Source organism: Ruditapes philippinarum, unplaced genomic scaffold (assembly GCF_026571515.1).
Source record: "Ruditapes philippinarum isolate M1 unplaced genomic scaffold, ASM2657151v2 ctg2671_1_1_1_1, whole genome shotgun sequence".
NCBI lineage: Eukaryota > Metazoa > Mollusca > Bivalvia > Venerida > Veneridae > Ruditapes > Ruditapes philippinarum.
The window spans coordinates 154,400-172,643 of record NW_026852213.1 but is presented as its reverse complement, the minus strand read 5'-3'; the positions used below and the strand labels follow the sequence as shown (position 1 = coordinate 172,643).

Genomic DNA, 18,244 nt, shown 5'->3' with positions numbered 1-18,244 from the left:
TCACCTGTGCACAAATTAAGTTAATCTTTTCACACTTGTTTTTTTGCAAAACATCATTTGAAAGTAAAAAAACAATCATCATCCCCTTCTTACATATTCACCAGCATTTTTTTTATTATTACCTTAATTATTTGGGAATACTAACTCCAGAAAAAAAGGCAAAAATATATGGCTCAATTACTATTTCATTTAAAATTTTAGAATATAAAATACTATAGTCTACATATATATAATTTATATGCAAGAGACAGGACTCTTAAAGACCAACTTTGTTTGTCACTTATACATGTTTTTCTACAGAGCATACATTACATGTATTTCAAAAAAATATAAAGTTTAATTGTAGCTTTGGAGAACTTTTTGGGAGCTTGATTTGGGGAATGGCTCTTTTAATCTGAAGTGACATAACAAAGAAAAAGTTCATTTTTAAATAAAATACATAGTATAAAAACATAAATTTTTCATTATAATTCCTAAATACTGTTGTTATTTAAACAAAATTTGGGGTCCTCCTAGGCTCCTGGCCATTGTTGCTGGGTTGTGTGGGGGCTGCGTTCGTTGAACACCGCCTTTCCTTGTTGATCTTGTTTACCATATTTTAGACCCCTGCCTTATATGTGCACTCTTTTATAGGCAAGAAAATATAAAACACCTTCATAAAATTGATTACAATTTTAATATTATCTTTTAAATTGTGTACTCAATAAATCAGAAATTTTATTACGGAAGTAAGATCAATCATATTGCAATGTGGTTGAATTTCAAAACATCAAATAATGCATTAATTTGCTTTCAAATTTTCACCTTTCTTTAATGGTTTTCTATCAAAATTATGACTATCAAATTCTTTGATAAAGCAAAAACAAAATATGAAAAAAAGCAACTTAAAGCAATTCATAAATCAATTTTGAACTCTTATATAAAAATGTTCTTCCTTTTAAACTTTATAAGAAAATAAAATATAAAACAATAACTGCCAGTTTTTCTTTTAATTCAAAAGATGACTTGTTATTAATAGACTGGTTACATGGAAAGGAAAGGAAATTTAATTAAGACTTTTATAAATGCATTAAAAAGTTTTAGACATTGTAAAATTGCATTCCTAAGATACTTTCTTAATAAATTACTATGAATTATACACCAGTATTCTTACACACCCTTATCAACAGACCCAACTGAAAAATTATCTTAACTACTTCGAATTTTCAAAGATCACATTTTATTTTGTTATTTATTAACCCACCTATAGAAATAAAGTAAAATCTGCAAAGTAACAAGAGGGCCATGATGGCCCTTAATCGCTCACCTGAGTAGTTCAGCACAGGATTAGACATTTTATTCAGCAGACCAGAACCATTTAAGCAACTTTTATAGAGTACTGTCAAATGATCATTTCTGTATTATAGTTTCATCAAATCCTAACCAATAGTTAAGGAGGAGATGTTGTTAAAAAGTTCTTATGTTTAACTCTGGCAACAATCTTGATTAGCAGACATGATCTATTTGAGCAATTCTATACCATCATTTTAAATATAGCCTATGAAAAGGTGTTTATGCCAGTTTACAAAAGTAGTATGTGATAAAAAGAATCGGCCAATTCCATCGTCATTACATAGATTGACTTACATTAAACCTAACTAAGAAACCATTCAATGCCACAACCTCGATCCTATACTTTCCTAGACTCATTTAATATAAATCTATATGTTTTCAATTTATATTTCAATAGTAAAAAGAAAAAAGAAATTGTTAAGGCAAAACAAATCAATAATTTTCCATTAAATTTGACAGGAAGAGTTTTTACTGGTAACAGATTGCTCTGTGTTGTTAATTTGTAAAAAATGTACTTTTACTAGAAATCACAATAATAAAAATAATCTTCAAATTGTGCTGACATCATGTTACCCCGATGAAATTTCAAAGTTTTCTCTTAAGTATTCTTCACAATAAATATTCCGCAAAAAAACATTTAAATATCATCACGGGAAATGATTACTTGAAATTCTATATACGATCAAATACTTGAAACCAAAGTATTTGTACAACTGACTGTAATAGAATATATTATCATACAACTCCCTCTGTAAATAATTATTATTCTCAACCACGGAGAAAATCATATAAAGAATATTCAAATATTTCAACAAAATCATAATTCTGTTTTTTTGCATGAATTCTTTGGTCCAGTTAAAATTTATGCTGAGTGAAAAAGGAGGTATAATGTAAGCATGAAGAAGATATTTCAGTATTTTGTCGACTCTTTTATTGTGAACTCTGAACTTAGTGCTGGTTACAAAATATAATATTGGCATGCATGTTGCCTTAAATGTAGCATAGCCAAACTAAATTCTGTACTATTGATTGTTTTGTATGTAGTTGACAGAAAATAATTCCAGCTATTCCATTATATAAATTCAGCAGTGTAAATTGTTCATCAAGATACATGACAATTTTTAATGACAAATTTTCATCTTAATATTTAATGCACTGTAGCATTAATTAAATTACAAAATTGAATCTGCCTGAAGATCTAAGTCACTCTCCATCTGGTGGAAAATTTCAGCAAATATTACTGCTAGTTCTAAAATTATTTATAATGTTGCTATAGCAACTGTATGGTATAAGATTTTGTCAATTAATTATTCCATTATCAAAAACATTCATTAAATCATCAGATTAATTGTTATAACATGTAAATAATAAAATCTGTTTATTTACAGTGTGGCAGTAGTGGAAACACTGCTGTAGGTACACTCTTTACAATTCATTTAATTACATGGTCTTCCTAATGCATCTTTCATATTCTTTTTTTTTTGTTCCAGTAAAATTTTCTATCATACAAAACTTTTGAATATCAATTTGAAATGAGTTACTGTATTAAAATAATATTTTAATTATTTTTCTTTAAAAATCCATTAATCAGAATAAATAATGTGCCTGCTCTCACTACACCAGTGATTAGATAGTTATACATTATTTTTGAAATCATTTCGAAATTTTACAATGAGATTGACTCTGAAGTAAAAGAAAATAGAAGTGAGTAAGCAACATTAACTAGCCAATTAAGGTATATATTTTGTTTTAAGTACTGCTCTTCATTCCCTTTTCTCTCTGAAAGGATAATCCTCAAGTTTATCCGCTACTAATCCAACATGGGTTTTACCTCCCATGTGGATCACATTGACATGACTGGAATGCAATATTTCGGCAATTCGGGAGGGAAAAATACATGATTATAATCTACGATCATCCCTGTATCATTTCCCGCTCTAGATTGTATAGTAAACAGATCATCCGAGACCATCGGGAAGCATTAAATGCAAAGTCATCGTGAAAAATATGAAATCGTGAACAAAATTCAAAATTTTCGGACCCAATTTTTTTCGTAAGAAACATCTTTTTTGACAGCGTGACAACATGATAATTCATGCATACAATGTTTTTATACCACCTCAATGCCTCTTTTAAAAGCTAACTTCGATATCAAAGTCATATATTCCGCTCTTAATCATAATAAATGCATGGGTCATGTAAGGTTGACTTAACTTTGGAAATGTTTGCCTTTAAACCTATCTGCTTCTATTAATAATTTTCACACTAACGCAAATATTTGAAACTGCCTCTCAGCTTAAATTGCCTTATTCTAATTCCGTTAAAAGTTAATCAAATAGGTGTACCATACTATTTAAATCCTTTCATAACTAAAAAAACAGGTAAAAAGTTATTTCAGTATCATCTTTTAAAATGCACGGAAGTGAAAAATAGACCGAAATTCATCCTCTTAAGAAACTATACAAGGCCGAGGTTTAAAATGCAGACAGTTAAACATACTAATGAAAATATGCAGAAAAAAATAACAAACTTTCAAAAGAAGAATTACAAAAAATTAAATTAACATCAAATACGGACTAATAAATATACAAACATTCTACTACTCCAAATCAAACAAAAACATTTCTCAGCGGATGGACTTTAACTTGCCGGGAGACTACAGGAGACTATGTTAAGTATGAGGTCTAGAAAAGGTTAATCTTATTAATGATCGTTCAAGATTAAAGTAACTTCAAGCAGACAAGCAACTTACATAGCAGAAGATATAAACATTAATTAAAAGTTGACATTTTCATTCTTTCACCAGAAAGCGACCAGAAAGCCAGGGTGTAGAGATTTATATATATATATCATTCAAAATTGTTTTGCCAAATGATAACCTTAAAGTATATCTAAAGAGAAAGTGGGCGAGGTTTCTAAATATTCTATATTCATTTCTTTGATATCATTTTGAATTCTGAACAAAACAAACTTCTAAGTTCTTGCAATGTGAGAAGAAGTAATAAAATAAACTCATAAATAATTCTAAACACTGTCATTACTGCACAAGAAAACAGGACCCTAGAACAGTTAGGAAATAACATGAAGCCATGCCCATTGAAGAATGGGGGCCAAAGAACTCATGGAACCTGAGAAAAATTTGATTTCAAAAAAAAATAAAAAAATTCCGTCTTAGCATAATATCCAAATATAACTATTTGTTAAATTGACGTAATATTACACTGACATACCATGCATATTATGTCATTCCCTGTAATTATTTCAATTATTTTTCTAAATAGAAAAAAGCTAAAGTTTGACTTGATTTTAAAAAAAAATCGGAAAAGAAAATTCATAATAGTTTTTTTTATAAACTTTTTCTCAAGTTTTTTCACAGGTATTATTATCTTCCCATATAGCATGCGCAAATAAACATTTTTTTTTTCACAATACAATTTATTGACTAGATCACTGACTTTGTAAAATAGTCGAAAATCTCAAAATTTGACTGGCTGTGCTGATAAGTTTGAAAATGACAAAGTGACAAAGTTCCATTAATTCTATAGAAATCTGTCTAAATTTTTTGTGGGTTGTACTAAGGTACTTCTTTCATGTGGTGTAGTAAATTTGCAACACAAGAATAAACAAGTCAGAATCTCATTTCATGCCGATTTTTTTGAAAACAATTTATCTCTGTTAAGCTAACAACAAACTTAGCAGGAACAATTTCAGATATTTTTCACACAAACTGTGAACTGATATTAATACAACCTTTGCCCCTGTGAGGTTATTTCAGGCCTCCAATTTGGGTAGTTATCATACAGAAGAAAGCTATCAGAGTTCAGATAACAATTTTAAGGTTATCTTTAATACTTGGTGTGAACAATTTTGATACCTGACAACTGTAAAGAGTTAGAGAAATGAATTGAGGTTTGATATGGCCATTATTTTGACAAACTTTCTCCATACTAACTGATACAAGCTCATTAATTTAGTATATGTCATGCTAACAGTACTTTGTGCTTTCCTACAAGACATTGTAACAAAAACGCCATGCCAATATCCAACTACATAAATCAGCACCATCAAAGAGAATCTTATATCAAATTAACAAAATATTTTGATAATCACAGATAATAGGGTAAAATTTATATCCCTATATATTCTTTATGCAAACTTTCATTGAAATTAAGATCGTTGTGTAAATAGTTAAATTTTATGGTACTTTATATCCATCCATTATGAAGAAATTCAATTTTTTTACTACAAATCATGGAAAATACAAGGTGAAACATTAAAGACACACCTTAACCTTTAACGATGCTACATTTATATAATGTACATGTTCTACTATTAACATTCTGTAAGCTAGCTTGATAGCTTCCTTCCATGAAAGTATCCAAAGTCCCTTGCAGGATTCAAACCCATAGCAGTGAAAGGCAAGTGGTTAGAAGCCACTCTGCTAAAGACACCCCGAAGGTTTATTATAATGCTTAAAGAATACCATATGGTTAAATGCTGCAACATTCATGTAAGTTTATGATTAACTGTGAAATTCATTTACATGTGTTTAACATTTAAACATAATTACATAAAAATCATACTTCTTTTCTTGAAGTTTGTCAGATATTAAAATTGACGTGTGTTCAAGATGAAGATAAAAGTAAGCGTGAAATAAGAAAAGTTCACTTAGTACTTAGTACACAAATATTAACTAAAATGTCAAAACAATGAAGTTTGAAAAACACATAAAATGTCAGCAAAGTGTTTATTTTAGTATGATTTAATATACATAAAGTACAATTAAATATTACATAATTCTATCATAAACATACACTGTCAACCCAATGCAATAGGTGCCAATCAATAGATAAAATTCAAAAAAAAATCATGTTAAATGAAAAGCAAATAAAAAAATTTTTGTATTTTTGTATTATTAAATTGTTATCAGTATTTTTTTTCTACTGTAAGGTGTAAATCTTTGAAATGTATATGTAGATTTCATATTAATGATTATCTGAAATATTTTCTTTTTAAATAATTGTTAACCATATTAAAGTTTTAACTTCAAATCAGTTTTTCAGAGCTTAATTTCAGAAACGATTGACACAATAATAAATGAGCCGCGTCACAACAAAACCAACGTAATGCGTTTGCGACCAGCATGGATCCAGACCAGCCTGTGCATCCGAACAGTCTGATCAAGATCCATGCTGTTCGCTATCAGTTTCACTACTTGCTATAGGGTTTGTAAGCAAACAGCATGGATCCTAATCAGACTGCACGGATGCGCAGGCTGGTCTGGATCATGATGCTGGTAGCAAACCCATTATGTTGGTTTTGTCTTGACGCGGCTCATCAATAATGATTCGTGCTCTCAAAAAAAAAAAACCTTGGTACAGTGACACAAATATTGTGGCATGCCCCTTTAAGATTTTTATTCCCATTTTTTTTTTTTTTTCAAGATCATTTAAATATGTTAAAACAACTGCAGTAAATGTAGTCGTCTCATTGTCAAAGTTGCGTAAAGCGTTAATGTACATTCATTAATTGATTTCAACCTACGGTGAGCATAAATAAAACCCACCGTTCATTCTGACATACACGCATGCACCGAATGTAATGAAGACCTGCGACAGATAAATAATTAAAACAATGAATGTCAAAAACATTGCTAAACCATACAGTATTCTTCTTTTCATACACTCAAATGACAGGGTCTACACTAATTAGATGACTTCTACTTCCACCTCAATAAACAATTAAAATGATTGACAAATGGTTATTTAAAAGCTATTTGGCAATGGTTCATATCAAAGAAAGAGCTGTAAGATGTTTTGTGCTGATAAGCCTGGTAGGCTTTCAGTATATTTATAAAGTAGACTGATATAGAAGATCACCCATATGTTAATAATCAGGCTTAATTTGAAATTAACAATGTATTTGTTTTTTATTCAAATTCCATAGATAAAAGAGTTATTTATGTTTTGTTTTTTTCTTTTTATTTAATCATTTAGTGCATAAAACTTGCAAACAAACATTAAACACAGCAAATACTGGTATTTTAATAGCTTTTGTTTGATTTAAAGACCCACCAAGATTAACTGTTTCATAATTAAATGGTATGAAAACTCAATATATAAAATAAAAAACATACACAAAAAACTTAATCCTGCAGAAAACGAGTTAAAATGAAACATTTATTTTTGTGTGAATGAAGTTAATTATTGCTAAAAAAAGAAATGACAGTTACACACTTAAAGTAGGTTAGGTTAAGGTCTTATAAAAAGTAAAAACCATTTCAAATGAAATGAAGAAGAATATGCACTGTGACAGTACATGAACATGTATACCATTTCTAAATCCGTATCTGAATCATGGACATTCACCCATTAATTATAAAATAAAAAGCTAAAAAATATCTTGATATATGTTGGCTGACATACTTGTCATAATGTTCACTTACTTACATAATTCATTGAATAAGAGTTATATATGATACGTTTTTTGACACCATAGACATTCATGTGACTATATGATATAAAGTTTATTATACATTGTTTTATGTAATGCCCCTGATATAGTGGAATTTCATGCTTTTCATTAATTGAGCCGTGTCTTGACAAAACCAACATAATGGGTTTGCGACCAGCATGGATCCAGACCAGCCTGCGCATCCGCAGTCTGATCAGGATCCATGCTGTTAGCTATCAGTTTCTCTACTTGCAATAGGGTTGTTTAGCGAACTGCGCAGGCTGGTCTGGATCCATGCTGGTCGCAAACCCATTATGTTGGTTAATAATTAAATAACAATAAATTTTAATTTAATTTGCATATTTATTAGAATAAACAGAAAAAAAATTCAAGTTTACTATTTTATATCCGTGTAGAAATGAACTTTTTTGTTTAGCAACAAAGTTATGTAAACAGATTTAAACTTGAATAAAATACTTTTTACAAGCAAATTTAAGTTGCTTTAGTTGTTAATGATGCAAATTTATTCAAATCAAATCTTCACTTTGACCACCTCTGCTACCATATGACAGACCAATCTAGAAATATTACCTACATTAACAAGAACCTGTACTTAACAACCACCTATGATTTTCAGGTAGTCACTGGTTCTGCTCCTGCATAATTTAATTCATTTCTTGCAGTTTCTCCCCGCCTTCATTAAAGCTATAAGACTAAATAAAAGTATTGATAAGAACCATCTTTGAGCTTTGAAGCATTTTGCCCAGTGTTTTCAGAAAAAATATCTGTCTCAGGACAAAGCCAAAATTTAAACCTTTTTGTCCTTGTTAAGTAAGTAATTTTGTAACTAGGTTCATTGTCATAGGAGATTGTACTTTCACTGGTGACCAGAGGAGAGAGCTGATAAAAAATGCCTGTTTAGGGATGTGTTGGTACAAGTTTGACAGGAAACAACCTTGTTTTTACATAAATGTTTTCAACATTCACTGACATTGATTTGACAAAGTCACACTATAACAACATACCTGTTACCTAGGTCATGTACAGAATGACATCTTCATTTACAACACTGAATATTTAACACATTTTTTACTTCATTTAAAAACATCATTATAAGAAAGAAGCCTGACAAGTGCATCAAAGGGACATTAGGTACAAACTTTACGTCTTAAAATTGTTAAATTTTTTACCATATCTGTTAAAAAAAATCAGCACTCCACTTATTGTGAACAAGTGTGTTTGTTTCAGGTTAAAAGCCTGTTTTACAACAACATTTCAGTCATGTTACAAAAAAATTACCAAATATTCTAGATAGTTTTACTGTAATGCTTTCCTGTCAAAAGATTCTAACATTGCCAATATTATAGCAAATCGGTAATTTCCGATACGTTATTTGTTTAAAATCTTGGGCATCAAAATCTTGGGCATTAGATAATTAACAATCACTCATCCTTTAACGCCATGTACTATATTCTGGTTATTTATAATCGGTTAAGAATTATTGAATACTGAATATTGTGAAAAATAATGTTCTGGAAATGACCAATTTGTTATTATATTGGCCGATGTTAAACATTTTTTTGGCAGGAAATTATTGCAGTAAAACTACCTTAAGGTGTTGCTTCAAAATTCTTTAACTCTTATTGCTCATAGGTTTTCAAAATGTATTTAGAGTGTTGATTTCTTTACCATAGCTGTCTTGAGGAAGATTGGGTGATTCTACCCTGGTACCTGTACATGCCAGCTAAAGCGCACAAAGTGATAAATTATGTGGCATGTAATCCTCCTCCACATCAAAGATTTAATATTGCAGTTTAACACTTACATAATATGTGGGATAATCCTCCATAAAAAAACTTGAAAGTTGCGATATAGTCCTAAATGTGTAACTTTGAAAAACAATTTTTCTCCACTTCTAGCTGTGGGGAAGTTGTGAAGATTTATTTGTTGTTGTTTTTTCCAGGGTCTTCCAAATAGGATTCTTAAGACCCTGTTTTTTCATACCCTTGCTGTGGGGAAGTTGTGAAGTTTTATTTGATTTTTTCTCCACAGCTTATTGTTGAGCAGTTGTCCCTTTTAATGATATTCTACACTATTGCACATAAAAGAGTCAAGATTTTTTCTGGAATTTTTGCTGTGAGTTGCCAGTACAGATTCCCAGTGGAGACAAGTACAGATTTCCAGTGGAGACAAGTACAGATTCCCAGTGGAGACAAGTACAGATTTCCAGTGGAGACAAGTACAGATTCCCAGTGGAGACAAGTACAGATTCCCAGTGGAGACAAGTACAAATTTCCAGTGGAGACAAGTACAGATTCCCAGTGGAGACAAGTACAGATTCCCAGTGCGAGACCAGTACAAATTTCCAGTGGAGACAAGTAACAGATTTCCAGTGGAACAAGTACAGATTCCCCAGTGGAGACAATACAGATTCCCAAGTGGAGACAAGTACAAATTTCCAGTGGGACCAGCTACAGATTTCCAGTGAGACAAGTACAGATTTCCAGTTGGAGACCAGTACAGATTTCCAGATGGGAGACAAGTACAAGATTCCCGAGTGGAGACAACGTAAAGCATTTCCAGTGGAGACAAATTTACAGATTCCCCAGTGGAGACAAGTACAGATTTTCCAGTTGGAGACAAGTACCAGAATTCCCAGTGGAGGACCAGTACAAGATTTTTTCCAGTTGGCAACAAGTACAGATTTCGTTCCCAGTGGAGACAAGCTACATATTTTAAAGGGGGAAAAACCATACATTTTTTCCAGTGGAGACAAGGTACCAGATTCCCAGTGGAGACCAGTACCAGTACAGATTCCAGTGGAGACCAGTACAGGATTTCCAGTGGAGACAAGTACAGATTCCCAGTGGAGACAAGTACAGATTTCCAGTGGAGACCCAGTACAGATTTCCCCCAGTGGAGACAAGTACAGATTTCCCCACATGGAGACAAGTACAGATTTCCAGTGGAGACAAGTACAGATTCCCAGTGGGACCAGTTACAGATTTGCCACAGTGGGAGACCAAGGTACAGGATTTCCAGTGGCAGGCGACAGTAAAAAATTCCAGGGGGAGACAAGTACAGATTACCCCCAGTGGAGACAAGTACAGAATTTCCAGTGGCAGACAAGCTTTACAGATTCCCCAGTGGAGACCAAGTACAGATTTCCCAGTGGCGAAGACAAGTCACAGACTTCCCCCAGTGGAGACCAGTACAGATTTCCAGTGGAGACCAGTACAGAATTCCCCAGCTGCGAGACCAGTACAGAATTCCCAGTGGAGGACAAGTTACAGACTTTCCAGTTGGAGTACAAGTACCATTAGGATTCCCCCTAAGGGAGGACGCAGTAACAGAATTCCCGTGGCGAAAGACAAGAAGTTTCCCAGTGGAGACCAGTCCCCAGATTCCCAGTGGAGGACAAGACCAGTACAAGATTCCAGTGAGAGACAAGTACAAGATTTCCCAGTGGAGACAAGTACAGATTTCCAGTGGCAGACCCAGTACAGATGCCCCAGTGAAGAACCAGTACAGATTCCCAGTGGGAGACAAGTACAGAATTTCCCCAGTGGGACCAGTACAAGACATTCCCCAGTGGAGAGAACCAGTACAGCATTCCCCCAGTGCGGACCAGTATCAAATTTCCAAGTGGAGACAAGTACAGATTCCCAGTGGAGACAAGTACAATTTCCAGGGAGAAACCAGTACAGATTTCCAGTGGAGACAAGTACAAATTTTCCAGTGGAGACAAAGTAACAGATTCCCAGTGGAGACAAGTACAGATTCTCCCAGTGGAGACCAAGTACAGGATTCCAGTGGAGACAAGTTACAGATTCCCAGTGGAGACCAGTATACAGATTCCCCAGTGGAGACTCAGACATTTCCAGTGGAGACCAGGTACAGATTTCCACAGTGGAGACAAGTTACAAACGATTCCCAGTTGAGAGCGACAAGTACAAGATTTTCCAGTGCGAGACAACGTGGGAAGTGGAACAAGTACAGATTTCCAGGGGAGACAAGTACAGATTCCCAGCTGGAGACAAGTACAGATTTCCAGTGGACACAAGTACAGATTTCCATGGACAAGTACAGTTTTCCAGTGAGAAAAGTTAACAAATTTTCCCAGTGGAGACAAGTAAGTTCCGCTGGAGACCCAGTAATTTTTTTCCCAAATGGAAAAAGTAAGGGTTTCCCGTGGAGAAAAAGGTTAAAAATTTTCCATTGGAAAAAAAGAAAAAAACCAGTTTCCCCCCAATTTTTGGGGGGCCCCAAAAAGGTTAACAGTTTTTCCGTGGGACAATTTAAAAATTTCCGGGGAGAAAAGTACAATTTCCTCAGGGGAAAGAAAAAGAAACAGTTAACCAAAATGGAACCAGTACAATTCCAGGGGGCCATTACAGTTTCCCAGTGGAGGAGACCAGAAAGATTTTGTGAGAAATAAAATTTTCCAGGGAGAAAAGTACGTTTTCCAAAGTGGAGACCTACTTTCCCCAGGGGAGACAATTTACAGATTTCCAGTGGAACAAGTACAATTCCCAGTGGAGCCAGTAAAATTTTCCCAAAGGAGGACAAAATTTTTTTCCCAGTGGAAAAAGTAAAAATTTTCCCAGTGGAACAGACGGGTTTTCCCATTGGGTAAAATTCAAAATTTCCCAAATTTGGGACAAGTAAAAATTTCAAGGGAAAAGTAAAAATTCCCCATTTGGAGACCGAAACAATTCCCTTTGGAGCCCAAAGAAGTTTTTCCCAGTGGGCCAGTAAATTTTTTCCAGGGGGAGAAAAGTAATTTTCCGAGTGGAGAAAGTACAGTTTTTCCATGGAGAAAAGTAAAAATTTCCCAGGGGAGACCATACAATTTCCAGGGGGAGACCGTAAAAATTTTCCCAGGGGCCCAAGTACAAATTTCCAGTTTGGAGAAGGTTAAAGTTCCCCAGTGAAGACCCGTACATATTTCCATTTAACCCTTACAAAATTTCCATGGAAAAAAGTACAGTTCCAGGGGGGAGCCCAATACAGTTTTCCGAGTGGAGACCAAAAACAGTTTTCCCAGGGGGGCACAAGTACATTTTTTCCATTGGAACCAAAATTTACAGTTTTCCAGTGGAGAAATCTTTAATTTTGGAAATACAGGATTTCCAGTGGAGAAAAGTCCAGATTCCCTTTGAGACAATACGGGAATTCCCCGGAGACAAGTCAGTTTTTCCGTGGATGCCCAGTACAGATTCCAGTGAACGAAGTTTCATTTTCCCCAGTGGAGACAATACAGATTTCCAGGGGGGCCATTCCCAAGATTTCCAAAGGGGGAGACAATAAAAATTCCCCATTGGGGGACAAGTACAGTTTTTTCAGTGAAAAATTTAACAAAATTCCCCAGGGGAGACAATAAAGATTTCCAGTGGAAAAGTACGTTTTTCCAAGGGGAGACAATACAAAATTCCCAGGGGAGCCCCATACAGAATTTCCTGGAGAAAATTTACAGCCCCCAAAAAGGGGAGAAAAAGTCCCAAAATTTTCCAGGGGAGACAAGTAAAATTTTCCCAGGGGGAACAAGTACAGTTTTTCAGTGGGGGAAAGTAAAGATTCCCATGGGGGAAGTACAGATTTCCAGGGGGAGACAAGTCAAAAATTCCAGGGGAGACCAGTAAATTTCCATTTTGGAGACCCATACAGACCCCAAGGAAACAGTACAGTTTCCCTTTTGGAGACAAGTACAGTTTTCCCTTCCCCATGGAGACCAAAAATTAACATTTTTTCCCCAATGAAAAAAATCCCGATTCCCAGTGGAGAAAGTTAAGTTTTTCCAGTGGAGACAAGTACAATTCCATAAAAAGAAAATAAAATTTTTCCGGGTTGGAAAGACAAGTACAGATTCCCGGGGGAGCAAAAATTTAAAAAAGGATTTCCCCAGTGGAAAACCAGTCCCAATTCCCAGTGGGGACCATTCGGGTTTTCCCAGTGGAGCCCAAAGTTCCCCAATCCCATGGAGACAAGTCCCGATTCCAGGGGGAAACATTTACATTCCCAAACAGGGAACCCCAAAAAGGGAAAAAATCCAAAAAGGGGGAAAATTAAACCCCGGGGGTTACAAATTTTTTTCCCTAGGGAAGCCCAAAAAAACCATCCCCAATTTTTTTGGAAATTTTTAACAGTTTTCCCGGGTGGAACAAGTAAAAGATTCCCAGTGGAGTCCAGTACAGTTTTCCTTTGCAACACCAGTAAAAAATTTTTCCATGGGAGCCCCCTACTTTTTTTCCCCAGGAAACCCAGTACAAAATTCCCCAGGGGGGAAGGGGTACAATTTCCATTGGAACCCATAAGATTCCAGTGGAAAAACCCTACATTTTAAAAGTGGAAAAAACCCTTTTAATTTTTCCCCAAGGGGAAAACAATTTTACAGGCCCGGGGAAAAGACAAAGTACGTTTTTTCGGGGAACCAATTTTTTTTTTAAAATTTTTTCCATGGGAGAACCCGAAAAAACATTTTTAATTTTTCCATGGGGAACCGGGAAAAACAATTCCAGGGGCCCGAAAAGTTTTCCATGGAGGACCAGTACTTTCCAGTGGAGACCGGAAAATTATTTTTCCCATGAAACCAGTACCGGGGAAATTCAAAAGGGAACCAGAAAAATTTTTCCCATGGGGGCCCGAAAATTTTTCCAGTGGAGACAAGTAAAATTTTTCAGTGGAGCCATTAAAGACCCCCGGGGTGGAGCCCGGGGAAAAAAATTTCCCAGTGGAGCCCAAAGACCAGAATTCCAGGGGAAAGCCCCAAATTTTTTCCAAAGGGAACAAGTAAATTTCCCAATTTGAAAACAAAGTCGATTCCGGAGAAGTCAAATTTTCCCAGGGGAAAGCCCAAATCCTTTTTCCCAGGGGAAAAACCAGTACAAAATTCCCCATGAGACAAGTAAGTTTTCCCTTTGGAAAACCAGTACAGTTTCCCAGTGGGGAACCCAAAGATTCCCAAAGGGGGCCCCAGAAATTCCCCTTGGAACAAGTACAGATTCCCAGGGGAGCCCCTACATTTTTCCCAAAAGGGGAAACCAAGTACAAATTTCCATGGAGACCAGAAACAAAATTCCCCAAAAGGAAAGACCGAAAACAATTCCCCAGGGGAAAGCCCAGAAAGTTTTCCCATGGAAAAAAGTAAAGATTCCCCAGGGGAAAACCGTACAATTTGCGTAGCCCAGTCAAATTTAAAATTGGGCCCCAGTACAATTCCCAGTGGAAAAACCAAAGTACATTTTTTCCCATAAAAACCAGACAGTTTCCCAGGGGGAAAAGAAACAAATTTCAGGGGAGACAATTCAGTTTCCAGTGGAGACCATACGGGCCCCCCAAATTTTGGGAGCCAAGAAAGATTTCCAGTGGAGCCCAAATACAAAATTCCATGAAACAATACAAATTTCCAGGGGAAAAAGAACAGTTTCCAGGGGAAAAAAACCAGTAAAAAGCCGTGGAAACAATAAAGATTCCCAGGGGAACCAATAATTTTTCAGTGGAGAAAAGTACAGTTTTTTCCAGGGGAAAAAAGTCCCAGTTTTCCAGGGGAGGGGTAAAATTTTTTCCAGGGGGAAAACCAAAGTAAAAATTTTTCCAAAGGGGAAACCCCCAAAGTCCCAGTTTTCCCCCAGTGGAGAAAAAGTACAAGATTTCCAGTGGAGACCAGTAACAAATTTTCCAGTGGAGACAAGCTACAATTTTTCCAGTGGAGACAAGTACAGATTCCAAGTGGGAGACAAGTACAAAAGCATTCCCCAGTGGAGGACCATACAGATTCCCCAGTGGAGACAAGTACAGATTTCCAGTGGAGACCAGTACAGAATTTCCAGTGGAGACCAGTACAAAATTTTCCAGTGGAGACCAGTACATATTTCCCAGTGGAGACAAGTACAGATTCCCCAGTGGAGACAAGTACAGATTTTCCCAGTGGAGACAAGTACAGATTCCCAGTGGAAAGACAAGTACAGATTTCCAGTGGAGACCAGTAAGATTTCCAGTGGAGACCAGTACATATTCCAGTGGAGACAAGTAACAGATTCCCCAAGTGGAGACCAGTACAGATTTTCCAGTGGAGACAAGTACAGATTCCCAGTGGAGACCAGTACAGATTCCCAGTGGAAACCAGTACAGATTTTCAGTGGAGACCAGTACAGATTTTCAGTGGAGACCAGTACCAGTACAGATTCCCAGTGGAGACAAGTACAGATTTCCAGTGGAGACCAGTACAGATTCCAGTGGAGACAAGTACAGATTTCCAGTGGAGACCAAGTACAGATTTCCAGTGGAGACAAGTAACAGAATTCCCAGTGTGAGACAAGCTACAGATTTCAGTGGAGACCAGTACAGATTTCCCAGTGGAGAGACAAGTACAGATTTCCCAGTGCAGTGGAGACCAGTACAGATTTCCAGTGGAGACAATAAATTCCCGGGGGTTGGAACAAATTTACGGGGTTTTTCCAGGGGAGAACCAGTAAAAATTTCCTGGAAAAAGTACAGATTCCCGGTAAATTAAAGACTATAAATTTTTATATAGCCAACGTTGTTTTTTTTTTGTCCTATGATGAAAAAGGGCACAAAAACTATGACAGGGGGTTCATTTTTAAAAAAGGGAAAGAAATTTAAATTTTTCTTGAAAAATTTCAAATCATGTTTTTTGGAAAACTAAACTTAAAAAAAATTTTTTTGGCCTTCCCTTTTGGGGTTTTTCATCCTTTTATCTTTAGTCTTTCTCGGGCATGCCCTTTTTTCAAACCTTTTTTTTAATTTTTTAAAAATTCGTTTTTAAATTAAAACCGATGACTCCCTTTTAATGCTAAATTAATATTTCAAACAAAAATTTAAAATATCGGCCTTTTTCCCTCAAAATTTGAAACTTAAGAAAATGCAAAAAAACACCACTTTATACATTTTAATATACAAAAGACACATATAATTAGAGACAGTTAATTATTCGCCAGCACATAGACGACACTTTCTCAAATACAGGAGATAAAATATTGTCAGTGAAATATTCGATGCACGTAGCGATATCCCCCAGCAGTTGCATTAATTAAACATTCATCGATGCAATAAACAAGTTTCATTGAATTTATTCTGTCAAGCTTAACATACAAATTCCTCCCACTTATCGCAGTAAATATCTTCAACGTTTGTAGCATACAAGCTGCAGGTAAAAAACAAACTCCACGCGGCTTCTATAAGGCCAATATTTGATTGATAGGGCAATTCAATTACGATTGTATTGTTATGATTTATTACTTGTTTAATAGGTCAAATATCTTAGCATTATTGATTAATATTGTCAAAATAATTATGATTATTTTAACAATAAATGGATCAAATAATTATAATATGCATTTACTAATTAATAAGTTTAAGTTACTGTACATTAATTGATTAATAGGTCAAAATAATCTATGCATCTTTTGATAAATAAGGTAAGCTTACTTGATTAACATGAGAGCAATACAAATATGTTAAAAAAGCAATAACTGTTGTCGGAGAGTGTTTTACGTTGCACGACTTTCCAACTTTACTGCTGGAGTGGAAGAAGACCTCAGGTGCCCCTCTGTACATTATTAAGGGCACAAACTGGCACCTGAGTATCAAATGTTGAATAGTAATGGGCAAGCAGCAACACACTGCTATGGATCAATTTTGTTCATATTTGTTAGTATACAATGAGCATTAAGGCATTACAACCCTTTCTTTAGGGTCTCTTTAGTTGGGCATTGTTTTTCAAACCAATTATAAGAAACTTGCTTTACAAATAATTATGCATCAAATTGGAATCAAGCAGTGCTCTATCTTAATCAATAGGAAAATTATATCCTTTTTCAATGATTTCATAAAGGTGAGAAAAAACATGTGTTGAGTAATTACTTTACTAATACCTTTTCTTCTGTAACTGACATTGGTATTTCCTTTATCTAGGAAAATATGTCAACTTGTTACATTTCATTAAACATCTTCAAGAAAATTACAATCTTTTTTTTTCCAGACAGTTGTGATCTATGAAGACAGGTTCTTTAAAACAGCAGCTGTCTCCTGATGTCTAAGTTCATGATTTCTTTTCTCTCATAAAAAATATATACTATCAAAGAAAGACTGCAGCCACTCTTATTATCAAAAAAAACCATCTTGCCAGCAATTTCCACATTTTCACATTATTTCAAGAACGGTAATTTAATTCATTATATAATAACCAAGATTGTAAAATCTATAATCTGTAATTTTACATTTTTGAAAATGGTGTTACTTTGTCAAAGGGGGGTAACTTCTTAGACTACACTAGGAATAATATGCATTACTTTGAAAATGGTGCTTTTTTGTTATGGGGAGAGGAAAAGGGGGGGGGGGGCAAAACTCTTAGACTAAGAATAATTTGAATTACATACACATAATAATGAGCTGCGTCACAACAAAACCAACATAGTGCGTTTGCGACCAGCATGGATCC

General features: G+C 34.9%; 1 protein-coding gene across 1 annotated transcript in view; it reads right to left on the bottom strand.

Annotated features, from left to right (window-relative positions):
• LOC132752671 (extracellular matrix organizing protein FRAS1-like) overlaps positions 1-18,244 on the bottom strand; it is a 133,509-nt gene that overhangs the window by 73,479 nt on the left and 41,786 nt on the right. The gene's annotated exons all lie outside the window — the stretch shown is intronic.